The sequence below is a fragment of the Saccopteryx bilineata genome, chromosome 11 (genome assembly GCF_036850765.1).
Source record: "Saccopteryx bilineata isolate mSacBil1 chromosome 11, mSacBil1_pri_phased_curated, whole genome shotgun sequence".
NCBI lineage: Eukaryota > Metazoa > Chordata > Mammalia > Chiroptera > Emballonuridae > Saccopteryx > Saccopteryx bilineata.
The window spans coordinates 46,074,627-46,082,893 of NC_089500.1; the positions used below are offsets into that span (position 1 = coordinate 46,074,627).

Sequence of the window (8,267 nt, forward strand, 5' to 3'; positions counted from 1 at the left end):
CTATCTATCTATCAGTGTGAAGAAAGAAATTTTATGTGTATGTATATGTGTGTGTGTATACAATTTCTAACACTTACATGGCACTTATTATATGCCATCTCTTATATGTTCTAAGAGATTTACAAATATTATCTCAGGCAACCTCCAGAACAACCCTGTGAGGTAGGTATTATTATTATCTTCATTTCACAATCAAGGAAATTGAATCAGCAAGTATTTAAGACAGTTGCCTGAGGTCACAGAGGAAGTAAGTGATGAAACTAGAATTCAAACCCAGGCAGTCTGACTCCAGAATTCCTCCAAGATTAAAAGAAAAGATTTAAGTCTCAGATAGGCCCGGGGGTACTTTAGAAGTAACATCATAATGGCTGCCCGAGGAGAGCCCTAAGTTAAGTTTAAACTTGTGTTGATTAGTGATCATTGGACTAAAAAACTACATTTGTGAAATGTCATCTGATGGATGAATTTGAGAAGTATGTAGCTACCTTGAGTATTGAAGTCCTTCCCTTTGTATTTCACACTGACAGAAGGCCTATTAACTACTCTGTGTGGTGTACAGCTGGTCAGAAGCTTGGTGGGCGGAGAGATGGCTGTTACATCCCAGCCCAGTGTGCTACTATGCTTGGTGTCACTTCGAGAGTTATTTACAAGAACGTGTCTAACTGGCATAGAGATCTGGTATGAGTGTTGTAAGGCCAGGAGCCGCCATCATGGCCACACACATGCAGAAAATCTGCTTTTCCCATGGAGGGCAAAGGGATCAGGGAGGCCCCTGCAATAATGATAGCGGGAACCAAGAAAGCAAGCCCCCAGTCTGTCCCCATTTTATAGTGTAAAAATCAAAACCTTTAATCCAATATACAACTAAGGAAGTCTCTGATACAAAGTCACTTATTTGAGGCATAAATGGGATTCTTCATAAGAGTACACCACCCCCTATCATGCAACAGTCAAGGGTGTGGGGAAAAGCTTAGTTTTAAAACTAAGCCTTAGGTTATAATAACTTTGCCAGCTTACAGCCTGTCCCCCACACTCAAAGCGAGCAAATATATGTGTCATATTTAAAAACTTATTTTTACCAACAAGTGTGTGTAAAAACATCCCCATCATGTTGGTCGGCAACCAAGTAGATATTAAGAACAGGAAATTTAAGGCACAACCATTGTCTTCCACTGAAAGAAGAATCTTCAGCACTATGACATTGCTGCCCCAAAGTGACTACAACTTGAAAAGCCCTTCCTCTGGCTTCCTAAATAACTAATGGGACTCACCATGTCTGCTCTGGTCATGGGTCCAGTTTGGCAGCACAGTATGGGCATAAGGCTGCTCAGACCACCGTTGCCCCTGGTGAGGATGATGACCTGTGAGAAAGGGAAGCTGGAGCCCAGCGTCAGAAGTCTAGTTTTCCAGGCAACTGTCCTGTGATGTCAGGGGTGCAGCGTATCTGCCACTTTATTATGTAGCTAAGCAGAACATGTATTTTGGGGATGCTGAAGGAGATGAATGGGCTTTACAGTGAATGTGGCAGTTAAAAAATACCTTCATTCTTTGGACCTGCATATGTAGGTCCCTATTCTGGAATGCAGTTGTTTGCTTATTGAGGTTTGCAAATGTAAGACCATTACGGTCATATCACAATATTCAGTGGTTTATGATAGTCATCTTGTTTGTTAATGTCATTCCCACTCCTTTACATTTAGAATCAGAATGAGTTTGCATTTCAAATACCTAAAAAATAAAAGAGAGGGTTTAAATAAAACACTTAGCCAATGCTCAGTAAATGGGAAGCCGTCAATAAACGGTGATATAGCAAGTATGGCTTCTTCTTCCGAACCTTCACCCTTTTCAAGATCTTAGGGCCATCTTTCCCCTTTCCTCTTTCAGTCCAGATGTTCAGTTTGTTACCCCTGTTGACATTAAGCTGGAGCCAAGTTTCCATATTTAAATATTCAGGCTGCTCAAGTTCTATTCAGTTTCCTAGGGTATTTTGCCTTCATTTTTTATCTTGTTTTATTCTCTCCGGTGTCCTGTGACCCTGGTCGCTGGAAGGGTCAGAGAAGGGAAGGGAGCCACAGCTCTCTCTGGCAACTGGTAAAGAATGGGTGCTTCTTTCCTGGGGTGGAAACAGAGTTAAGCAATAGACTGTAAGGCTTATCTCAGGGATATCCACCCAATGGGGCCACCCACTACACCCACAAACTTGTGTGCTGTCCTTGGCACAGAGATCCTTGAGAGATCCACCATGGAACACCACCTCCCTGAGAACGGGGATCCATGCCAGCACTAGAGGTAGAAGAAGTGAGCTAACCCCTGAACGTGTATCCTGGGGCTCAACGGGTTCCCAGCTGGGGTGCCCTGCGCTCACCTGCCCCACACTCTGTTGAGCAGGAGGTGTTCACACAGCTCTAGTACAATTTTCTGGAGCTTGAGATCCATTCCACCTGCTGCTTTTTAGGGTCTGACCTCTGATTACTGATGCAATAGGAAGAGCAGGAACCCCACCCCAGTCCGGTTCCCTCCTGCCTTTCTGGCTATTGCCAGAGTCTCAGCATGGACACAACAGCTGTCACAGAAATTAGTCATAAAGAGAGCATGCTTGCTTACCCAGGGACAGGGAACTGAACAGGTCCAATGATAACTTAAGCAACTTCTGGGCAAATGTGTATGTCCTGCCCAAGCCAACAGCATGAGGACAGCCTTTCTCTAAGAGGTAAAGTGAAGGACAGCACTGGCAAATTGTGACACAAGCCGTCTGCAGCTACTGCTCCACCCTTCCCCTTTCGGGGTCCCTCCCTCCACCCTCCCAGAAACCCATGTCCTTGTGCCATGTGGAGGCAGCCACCCACTTATATAGCCTGGCCTTATCCTCGTTTCTTCCTCGTAAGACACGTCTTTCCTCGCCCCGGACTTCTGAGGGCTCCACCTCACTTTGGTAACAAGGGAAATTGTTAAAGGCACAAATTCCTGCTCATTTGTCAACTAGCTATTGGGCCAACCTCCCCCCACATGCCATTACCTCTGAACCCAAGTCAAATGTATAAAAATGTGGCTTGTGGAGAATTACCTAAGCTTTAGGTCATTCCTAAATTTTGCTAATGCTCACCTACAGGCTGCTAAGATGTATGAGGTGTTTACATTTGATGCTGTGAGGTAAGGGGGTGTTTCTATGAACTGGTAACTAAACCCATAAAACCCACTACCAGAAAATAGCAGAAAACTTTGTGCTGGGAGCCATGGAGTAGCTGAGACACTTTAACAGGGATTTGTACTCCTGAGGATGGATTGTGCCCTTGAGGATATATAAATTACAACCAATCTCTTTTTCTATCTGTGCTCACTTTGCTTCCCTTTCAATTCTGTCTGAAATGTATGGAAAACCTCAGGTTTCCCTTGCCTAACACCCTCATCATGCTTGTTGCTATATTATGAATGTAGTTTAAAAAATACATACTTAGTCCCTGGCCAGTTGGCTCAGTGGTAGAGTGTTGGCCCAGCATGTGGATGTCCCAGGTTTGATTCCCTGTCAATGCACCAGAAGAAGCACCCATCTGCTTCTTCACCCCTCTCCCTGTTTCTCTCTCTCTCTCTCTCTCCCCCTCTCTCTCTCTTTCTCTCTTCCCCTCCTGCAGCCATGGCTCAAGTGGAGCAAGTTGGCCCCAGGCACTAAGGATGGCTCCTTGGCTTCCACCTCAGGCACTAAGAAGAGCTCAGTTATGGAGCAATGGAACAAAGCCCCAGATGGTCAGAGCATCGCCCCCTAGTGGGCTTGCCAGGTGGATCCCAGTTGGGCACAATGCAGGAATCTGTCTCTTCCTCCCCTCCTCTCACTAAAAAAAGGGGAAAAAATTTTTTTAAATACTTACTATTTGTCTATTCCAAATACCTCACCATATAAATGGAATCATACAATATTTGTGTGTGTGTGTATATATATATGTATATAATATAAAAATAAATGATGTATATAATATATACTCACCATATCATGGTTCACTTTTCACAGTCTCACTGTATCACGGATTTTAAAATTGTATATATTTAATTTTGTTTGTGGATTTTTTGCTATATAGCAGGATTTTGTGGTATATAGGTATCTTTATATATTTATTAATTTAATTATTTTTGCAGTAAAATAAGCAAAATAACTGTGGGAAAGGTTAATAACAGTGTGGGAAAGGTTTATAAGAGTGTGGGGAGGGTTTTTAAATCCTTAAAATATATATAAATAATAAAATAAATATAAGGTCACTACTTCACAGATTTTTGCCTGGTGTGGGGTTCTGTAACCTAAACCCTGCAGTAAACAAGGGACCACTGTAAATATATGCCTCCACTAATATGAGGTAGCTGGAATAAACAGATTCATAGAATGGAGATTACCAGGGGTTGAGAGGAAGGGACAGGAAGGTGAGTGTTAACGGGTAATAGTTGGCCTGACCAGGTGATGGCGCAGTGAATAGAGTGTCAGACTGGGATGCGGAGGACCCAGGTTCGAGACCCCGAGGTCACCAGCTTGAGTGCAGGCTCATCTGGCTTGAGCAAAAAGCTCACCAGCTAGGACCCAAGGTCGCTGGCTCGAGCAAGGGGTTGCTTAGTCTGCTGAAGGCCCACGGTCAAGGCACATATGAGAAAGCAATCAATGAACAACTAAGGTGTCATAACAAAAACTGATGATTGATGCTTCTCATCTCTCTCCGTTCCTGTCTGTCTGCCCCTGTCTATCCCTCTCTCTGTCCCTGTAAAAAAAAAAAAAAAAAAGGTGATGGTTGCACAACATTGTGAATATACTTAATTCCCCTGAACTGTACATGTAAAATGGTTAAAATGATAACTTTAATGTTATGTATATTTTTCCACCAGTATGTAAAATTTATATTATATAGTTTATACATATTCCATATTTTCATATTATAAAATATGTTATCTCAATTCTTATTTAGACATACTTACACAGCTAATTTCAGACAGTTTACATTTTACTGTTTGATCTCTCTTCTTTCATATCATATGCCTTGGTTTGGGTCCTCTGTCCCCTAAACATCCCGCAGATTTGGGTGTGACAGTCGGGAGCAGTGCCAGTCTAATAAAACCCCCCACGGCCCTCTCCTGCTGCATTCCCCGTGGCCACCCTCTCATCCGTGCTTTTAAGCAGAAAGCTTTGCTAGTTAAAGAAAAAGGCCTTGATTTTTTAGTGGTACATTTAATAATTCATAAATCACGAGAGGTTCAAACAAGTTCAAAGTTTAAAAGTTTAAAAGTTTTGCTGGAGCTTTAAAGTTTAAACTGTCAGAGGCTTTGACAAAAAACTTTTCCTGTCTGGAATATTTAAGATTGTTGTGTCATATTATATTCAGGACTCTATTATATCCTCCTCTCCCAAAATGTTTCTCCTAAGAAAATCCCGCCATACTCAGCATAAGCATTTTCTTTGTAGCCCTGAAACCCCAGGTCCAGAAGGTCAGCAAGTACCGGAAGCCGGTCTGGGGAGAGGTGGGGGGGGCAGCGACACCCACATATGGAGGGAAAGCACTTAGTTGGCCAGGATCGCCATTGTGTGGGGATTTCTCTTTAAAAGAATGAAAATTGTAAAATGAGATTCTGGCAAATGTGTGTAACAAGGTCTTGGCGGAAGACAGTGAGTTGTGTATAATCTGCTATTTCAAAATCTGGAAGCGGAGAGGCCAAATCTTCCGCTGGCCTCCAGCTGACCTCTAATTTTTCAGGCATAATTACTGTATTTGCATGTGTAATTGAGTGTGGTGTCAGCCACCCATGCCAAAGCACTTTTTGCAGTATTTTGGGACAAGAACAAACACAGTCATTTCCCTTTCAGACTGTGTTTGACCAAGCAAGCATAGAGCATGGAGGTCATCTCTGACATTTGGCCTTGGACTCTGACATTGCATATACTATGCTGCTTTTGCTAATGTCCCTCTCTTTCTCAGAAACCTACCGTGATTCCCCTTGCATGGCTCCCCCTGCCCTCTCAGGTCAGATCTAAGGACTCAGTCGTGAACTTTCAGTGCCATCGTGCCTCACACTAGACACTCACTGCAGACAAGCAAACCCACCCCCTGACCGCCCACCTGCCTTGCTCACTGCTGCCTTCAACCCTTTCTGCTGGGCTGTGCCCACAGCTGAGATTTCCTTCTCCTTTTTGCCAAACATTTCTTTAGATTTCTTCAAAACTCTCCTCTTCCAGACATTCCCACAAGTCATCAGCATCAACACCAAAAACATCGGCATAATCAAAATCTTTTCCCAACAACACAAATAAACCAAGAGAAATCCCCAGAAAAGGACCTAAGTGAATCAGATATAACCAAATTACCAGATGCAGAGTTTAAAATAACGATTGTTAGGATGTTCAAAGATATTAGAACCACCATAGATGGCCATTACGAAAACCAAAATAAAGAGATAACAAATATAAAAAAGGACATTGAAATAATAAAAAAGAATCAGACAGAAATGACAAATACAATATCTGAAATAAAGAATACAATGGAAGGAATTAAAAGGAGGATGGATGAAGCAGAGAATCGAATCAGTGAGTTAGAGGACACAATAAATAAAGGCACAGAAGCAGAGCAGAAAAAAGAAAAGAGACTCAAAAAGTCTGAGGAAACTCTAAGAGAGCTCTGTGACAACATGAAGAGAAATAACATCCTCATCATAGGGGTTCCTGAAGAAGAAGAGAAAGGACAAGGGATAGAGACTTTGTTCAAACATATTATAGCAGAAAATTTCCCCCAATTAAGGCAGGAAAACATTTCACATGTTCAGGAAGCACAGAGAACTCCATTAAGGAGAAACCCAAAGAAACCAACACCAAGACACATCATAATTAAATTACCAAAGCTAAATGATAAAGAGAAAATATTAAAAGCTGCTAGAGAAAAAAAGACTATCACCTACAAAGGAGCCCCCATAAGGATGACTTCTGACTTCTCAACAGAAACACTTGAGGCCAGAAGGGAATGGCAAGAAATATTCAAAGTAATGCAGAACAAGAACCTACAACCAAGACTACTTTATCCAGCAAGGCTATCATTTAAAATAGAAGGAGAAATAAAAAGCTTTACAGACAAAAAAAAACTCAAGAATTTCACTGCAACCAAACCAAGGCTGCAAGAAATGCTAAGGGACCTCTTGTAAACAGATCAAAGGAAAAAAAAGAATATAGCAAAAGAGAAAAACAGTTTTAAAGAAAAAAAATGGCAACAAACAATTACATATCAGTAATAACCTTAAATGTTAATGGATTAAATGATCCGATCAAGAGACATAGGGTAGCTGCGTGGATAAGAAAACAGGACCCATACATATGCTGTCTACAAGAGACACACCTTAAATCAAAAGATGCACACAGACTGAAGATAAAAGGATGGAAAAAAATATTTCACGCAAATGGAAATGAAAAAAAAGCTGGGGTAGCAATACTTATATCAGACAAAATGGACTTTGAAACAAAGACCATAGTTAGAGATAAAGAAGGTCACTACATAATGATAAAGGGAGCAATACAAAAGGAAGATATAACCATTATAAATATCTACGCACCTAATATAGGAGCACCTAAATATATAAAGCAGACTTTGATAGACTTAAAGGGCGAGATCAACAGCAACACTATAATAGTAGGAGATTTTAATACCCCATTAACATCATTAGACAGATCCTCAAGAAAGAAAATTAACAAAGAAACAGCAGACTTAAAGGACATATTAGATCAACTCGATTTAATAGATATCTTCAGAACCTTTCACCCTAAAACAGCAGAATATACATTCTTTTCAAGCGCTCATGGTACATTCTCTAGAATAGACCACATGTTAGGGCACAAAAGCGGGCTCAACAAATTTAAGAAGATTGAAATCATATCGAGCACTTTCTCTGATCACAATGGCATTAAACTAGAAATCAACCACAATAGAAAAATTGAAAAACATTCAAACACTTGGAAACTAAATAGCACGTTATTAAACAATGAATGGGTTAACATTGAGATCAAAGAAGAAATTAAAAAATTCCTAGAAACAAACGATAATGAGCATACATCAACTCAAAATTTATGGGACACAGCAAAAGCAGTCCTGAGAGGGAAGTTTATAGCATTACAGGCATACCTCAAGAAGCTAGAAAAAGCTCAAATAAACAATTTAACCCTGCATCTAAAAGAACTAGAAAAAGAACAGCAAGTAAAGCCCAGAGCTAGTAGAAGGAAGGAAATAATAAAGATCAGAGCAGAAATAAATGACATAGAG

General features: G+C 41.0%; 1 pseudogene; it reads left to right on the top strand.

Moving 5' to 3' along the window:
- Positions 1-364: 364 nt before the first annotated feature.
- LOC136315494 (GTP-binding nuclear protein Ran-like) lies at positions 365-1,367 on the top strand (annotated as a pseudogene).
- Positions 1,368-8,267: the final 6,900 nt, after the last annotated feature.